This window comes from Dasypus novemcinctus, chromosome 20 (assembly GCF_030445035.2).
Source record: "Dasypus novemcinctus isolate mDasNov1 chromosome 20, mDasNov1.1.hap2, whole genome shotgun sequence".
Taxonomy (NCBI): Eukaryota; Metazoa; Chordata; class Mammalia; order Cingulata; family Dasypodidae; genus Dasypus; species Dasypus novemcinctus.
The window spans coordinates 3,798,209-3,804,208 of NC_080692.1; the positions used below are offsets into that span (position 1 = coordinate 3,798,209).

The 6,000-nt window shown below is 44.2% G+C and overlaps 1 long non-coding RNA gene across 1 annotated transcript in view; it reads left to right on the forward strand.

Annotated features, from left to right (window-relative positions):
* Positions 1-5,557, forward strand: part of LOC139437106 (uncharacterized) — a 107,371-nt gene extending 101,814 nt beyond the window's left edge. Inside the window, exons 5-6 of the long non-coding RNA XR_011646695.1 lie at positions 4,234-4,361; positions 5,331-5,557. This is a non-coding gene — a long non-coding RNA (uncharacterized lncRNA). The remainder of the gene's footprint in view (positions 1-4,233; positions 4,362-5,330) is intronic.
* The last annotated feature ends 443 nt before the right edge of the window (positions 5,558-6,000 follow it).

Here is a 6,000-nt window from a genome sequence, read left to right on the forward strand (position 1 = left end):
AAACATTTTGTGTTTATTTCTGATTATAAACGGTATATACAAGAGTATATCTATGTTACCTAGTGTCAGTTTTACTGCAATTACTGTCTTTTGGCTGGTAGCTTGTTTTCAACTCTTCTTTCCTTGGCATACACTACAAGGAGAAGTTCTTCAATTAATAAAACCTCTAAAATATCCCTAAGAATAATGTTCCCAGTTTTAGCAAATAAAAAATAAACCCCAGTAAGTTTTGAAATTCAGTAAACAATGAATTATATTCTAACATAAGTATGTCTCAAATTGTATATGACATACATGCTAATATACATTGTTTTTATGAGATTTAAGTTCAAGTTAGGTGTCCTCTATTTCATCTGGCAATGCTACATAAGAAGTGTAACTCATTAGGTTTTTAATGATTACCCCATAAAGAAAAAGAAAGCACTGAACCTACAGTAAAGACAACTGAATTTCTACCTATGCTCCACCCAAACATGATTTTTACATTTCTATGGAATCAGAAAACAGTCACAGGAAGTATTACTGGATTTTTATTCTGCTTCATTGCTAAAAAGCCTGCTAAGAATTTTGCCTCAAGTTTAAGGACTCAAGAAAGCCATGAACTAGTTTCTGGACTCAGATTATCAAGTGTCCTGGTGAAAGCTATCAAAAACATAACCTTCAAACAAAATCTTACTGAGTCCACATTTACTGTAGATATTAAATAAACTCACTTAAAAATATTCTAATACAGGAAAAGTCCTAGGATACAACCAACAATGGAGTTCAGAGGAAGCATAGCTTTGAAGGAGTTTCCAGATCCCAAATACTTTGCCAGGATTGTTCTATAAGGAACCCTGCCTCTGCATAGGGAAAAGACATATTCTTTGAAAGGCCATGAACCAGAAGAAAACAAATGCAGCCAAGGCGTGCATAAGCAATCCTTCCAATCTGAGGACACTGCCCTAGGCTAGACCTCTTCTAAAATACTTCACGGAGGACCCTATCTCAGTGCACGGACTGTCCTCCACATCTGTCAGTCTAAAATCATGAGTGGTCCTTTCCCACATGCTTTCTCCCAGAGCCAGGGAAGGCTGCTCGGGTTCCTGGAGAGGAGGCATGGCCTGAATATGCCTGACAGAGCCTTATGAGGCTCCACCTCCTGCCTCTCCTCCATGCCCCTCCCAGGACCTGGTCCCTGCAGGACCTGGCAGCTTGGCGCTTGTGCACGTGGCTGTGGGGGCGGGGCTCTGTCACGTGTTCTCTGGTCCTCCAACCGCCTCTGATGTCAGTTGGGAACCGGTTCCAGAATGGAAGTGCGTGTGCACAGGGAGGAGGGCGAGTCCATAACTGTGAACCCCAGGGTCTGAGGGGGAGGGGTTGTCCCATCACCCTAGTCCCACCACTTCCACCTGCTTTTCTATGTCAGTTGTGTAAAAAATAAAGGTGAAGAATGCACCAACTCATGGCTTCCTAGTGGTGTCTCTGGGCTCAGCACTGTGTGTGCTCCTGTGAATCAGGAGCTGCTCCCTAAGGCTGTGGCCCTGCCCTCACTTGTCCCTTCCTCTGTGGGGGGAGCATCTATACTGCGGGAGGGAGGAGCACTGCAGACCAGACCCACTGCATTTGTTCAACTAGGTGGTATAGAGTTAAATTAACTTTAAATTGTTAATAATGTGACCTAAGTCTGTATCCGTTACATTGTGATAATACAAAAAATGAGGGACAATATTTCAGTATATAAAATACGTTCTATTGAGGAAAGAGGGAACACTAAAAAGTAAGGGCAATTCCAGCATATCTTGGTTATTTCACTATATTACTTTTTAAGGTAGAAATATTAACCAGTGTTCATGATGAAACCATTATGTTATCACGAACCTGAGAGTCTTTGCTTCATGGACGAATAAACAGTTTTTCAAGGTCTGGTGTCAATTGTGATAGATTTTCAAGCACAGGTTATATATATAATAGATATAAGATGTGGGCAAAAATGGACAAAAGTTTGTGAGAATCAATTCACCAAGTGCAATTTACAAAAGATAATGTATATTTTCTAACTATTTGTAAAATTTGTGCTGCACATACAGTATGGTATTAAATGATTGAAATGTATTCTCTGTGTTTATATATATACACACACAGAATTATTTTAGAGAGAGTTGGTTCACAGTGTTAAACCTGGCTACATACCACTACGTTCATAACTGGAGCTTTAACTACTTTTATGATTGTATCCAGGAGCTGAGTTCCTCTGGGTGGAAGTGTGTTTCGTGGGGTTGTTACCAGGTCAGTTAGTGTAGTTGAGGATAGAAAGATGTTCTGTACCCGATTGTGGGTATGCATAGAAGAGGTTGATTGTGTATCTGAAAATTGTGATATTCTACCCATGTATTGGTGGGCCTCTTACGCACTGTAGAAATTCAGGGAGTGTGAGCTCTATTGTGCATGTCTTTTGGAACTGTGTTCATATGAATTGCAAGTTTGACACTCGTATTTGCATTTCATGGGTTGGTTGGAATGTGACAGATACCTTGAAATCTGTGAATCAGTGGTGTCTGTGTGGATATTTGGGGTTAAGTGGAGGACCTGACTATTTTTTCAGTGAGCCTGCGGCTTTGGGTTCTTGCATCCTGTGAGATGCAGTGCATGTATATCAAGGAATTGGTGTTCTGTATTTGCAGTTTGAGGCTATGGAAACATTATATGTTGTGTGTGCTTTCCCCATGACTCTTTGGGGTTTTTGTGTGTTAAAGTTTGGAATTGCCTCTGCATAGGCATATGGGCAGTGATAGGGAGCATGTCCGTATATTAGTTGGTAGGGACTCTGTATCTTCTGTATATTGGTTGGATGTGTGGGATCATTGAAATGTACTCAGGCTACGTTGAGTGGTGATGTATGTTTGGGTGGCTTTCAGGAGTTGTGCGTAGATATTTTGGTGTTGAAGGGGAACTGTATAATACTGTTTGAAGCTGGCAGATGTATATGTTCAGATGGAAGGATTGTTGTGTTTCATGTGCCTATTCTAGAAGATGCTGGAGAAATTTTGATGATCACTAGCAAGTGTAGGGACTAAGTAAATGCAGGAGCTGTATATGTATTTGGTGATACAGGGTGGTATTTGTTCGTATTTGTATTCGGGAATTGTGGGTAAAATTGAGGCATGTGGTACATTTTATGTGTAATGAGCATGTACTCTGGGTCACAGTGATTTGGATGTATATTTCCCGGTAGTATGTTATTGAAGCTTTCAGTGGAGAGCTTTTAGTACGTCTTGTGGGCACTTAGTATGTGTATATATATCTCACTGAATGGTGGGGTTGTGTGTTTATACATGGAAGTGAACATCTTAGTGTGCTTGAGCTGATCTCACAAACCCCACACCATGGTTTTGCTTAAACAGTGTATGTTGGTCTCTCCTTTGAGACTGGAAGTCTAGGTCAAAGTGTGTGGAAAACTTGCTTCCTCTGAAAGCCTGTAACATTCTGGTGTATCTTCTGGGAATCCTTGCAGTTCCTTGGATTGTTTCTCAGCCTCTGGTCAGTTGGTGATATCCGTTCCTTCCTAGCTTCTGTGACTTCTAGCTTCTCTTCCTAAGGCCTACAGCCATGTGGAGCAGGGCCCATCCACAATTTTAGATGGGCCACGCATGACCTGAAAATAAAAACCAGAGGAAATCCTGTTAACACTGGGTTGACCGCCACAGGAAAATGGAATAAGATTAAACACAGTTCAAAATTGCAGTACCTAATTCAATCTGCCACAGTGGCATGATTGTATTGGAAGTATGTCTAAAATTTCGAGTTGTGGGAGTGGGGGTATCTAAAACCCCCACATAAAAACCACAAAGACATAATGTGCGGAGAGACAGAGGGTGTGCCTTGACCTGGGAGGATGGAGCACGGTCTGAGGGCTGCAGACCCCAGCCTGGCATTGCTGCCCCCATGTTGGATGTGGAGATTGAGGCCTGGAGGCAACAGCCCTCAACCTGGGGGCAGGACATGTCTTACCCTCCTCTTCCCACCTCAGGTATTCACTGAGTGACCCTTATGGCCAGGCTCCCTGATGCCCCAGACTCTTCTACTCTCCAAAGGCTGGTCACAGGCCCTTTTCCCTTCAAATTCTACACCAGGGCATGGGGTCACACGGGCCCTGCAGTAATGCACTGGTAAGGTCTGAGGAGACTCTGAAGGTTATTTTGCCACCACTGGGAAACTGCTCCTAAAAGGAAGTCTTTCTGATTTCTGCTGCAGGAATGTGGAGCTGAAGGTGGAGGTTGTGTTTCAAGAGCCAAGGAAGGAGGCCGAGGACCTGCAGATGTGGAAAGCAGAGCACGCTGCATGGAGCCCAGACAAGGGCTGACAGAGGCCAGGAATCAGGGGTGAGGTCAGAACAAGGTTTAGTTCTGCAGTAGGAGGTGGAGAGAGCATGTGAGGGATGAGATGACCCCAACACCAACCCTAAAGGCACCCACACCTCCCCTTTTCCCAGACTCACCTTCTGGCTTCTGCTTCCTCAAGCAGGAAGCCCTGTGGTATCATCAGCCCGGAGCTTACCAGTCTAGGTTCTGGCTGCAGGGCAAGATCCCTGCTTACCCATCCTTCCATCAGCAAATATGTCTTAATATGATGACTCCAGATGAGAAGTGGGTATTAAAGCAAACGCAGTATCTCATCATTGGGTGTCTAGAAACCATAAAGTTCAGAAACCTGCTCAAACATTGGGGCAGATGTGGCAGGAGGCAGCCCTAGCATGAAGTAGCCATAGCAGCAGGGGAAGCAGCAGCAGGAGATTAGAGTCTCCTCTGGGTGAGGAAACTGCTGCCCCTGTTGAGAGGGGTCACCTGGAAAAGGCCTTGATGGAGAGGTCCTGACCTTTGAGGGCTAGCATTTTTTAGGTAGCTCCATCCCAGGGAGGTATGTGAGGTGTCCTTCCTGTAGTGGGTGCCTTCTCTGCATTCAGTCCTTCCCCAGCTTCAGGGAACACAAACAAGAGGGAGCCTGGGGTCAGGGCTAGAGCAGAGCCTCTGCTTCCAGAAAGCCTGGATCAAATTTGGTTCCCCCATGTTGATTCCATGCCCTTTGTGACTGTTTCAATAGTGTTCCCCCTCGAAGCCAGGTCTCACTTCTTTGTGAAATGAGGATAACACTGCTAGCTCTGTAGAGCTGTAAATATTATAGTTAGTACATTAGATTTTTAGGAGCTGTGATTGGCATATTGTGAGTTCTCATAAAAATGTTTCTTCTTACTTTTACTAGGTAGAACACAACTGCCCAGTCCCCTAATGCACTCCACTCTGATTCCAAACAAAATTAATTACAAAACCCTCTATGTGATTTTGATCCTCTAGAACTGGGACCTGACACATTCAGCTCTGAATTCTGTACAGCAGCCTTCACAGTGTTCGCACAAAGGACGCCCCAAAGAATCGTTTGCTGAATAAGGATTGGATGACCTGAAAATGTGTTTTTAGCTGCCTCCCAGGATAAGAGTGCAGTAACATGCAGTAACAGTCTCTTCTCCAAGTGTACACCTTGGTGAGTTTGAAGTCACAGCTACCTATGGCAGAAGGCAAAATGACAGAGTGCTTCCCTCCAGGCCTCCTTGCCCTTCCCCTTGTCACACTGCAGTGTCTCCCGCTCTGCCTCTGGGACCTCCCCTTGCATGTCAGTCAGTGACAGGTACATGTTCTCATGCTCTCCTCCTGAGTGTGAGATGTGGACCAGACTGCTTTTCTTTAGTCCACCCTGACATGTGAAGGAGCCTAGATCAGAGGAGAACTTCCAGAAGAGCCAAGCTGCAAACTCGCACCCTCAGACACCTGAGGGAAATCTACACCTATGGCTGTAATCAATTGAGCTTTGCAGTAGTTCATTTATCTGCACTATTGTGGCAATGGATAATTGGTATACCTGGAAAATATCTTGAACCTTAGTGCTCAGATGCAGATATCCCAGGAAGAGGATTCCAGTGTAGGGTAAATATTTTTATGTGAGGAAATTGACTCTCTCCTTGAGCAT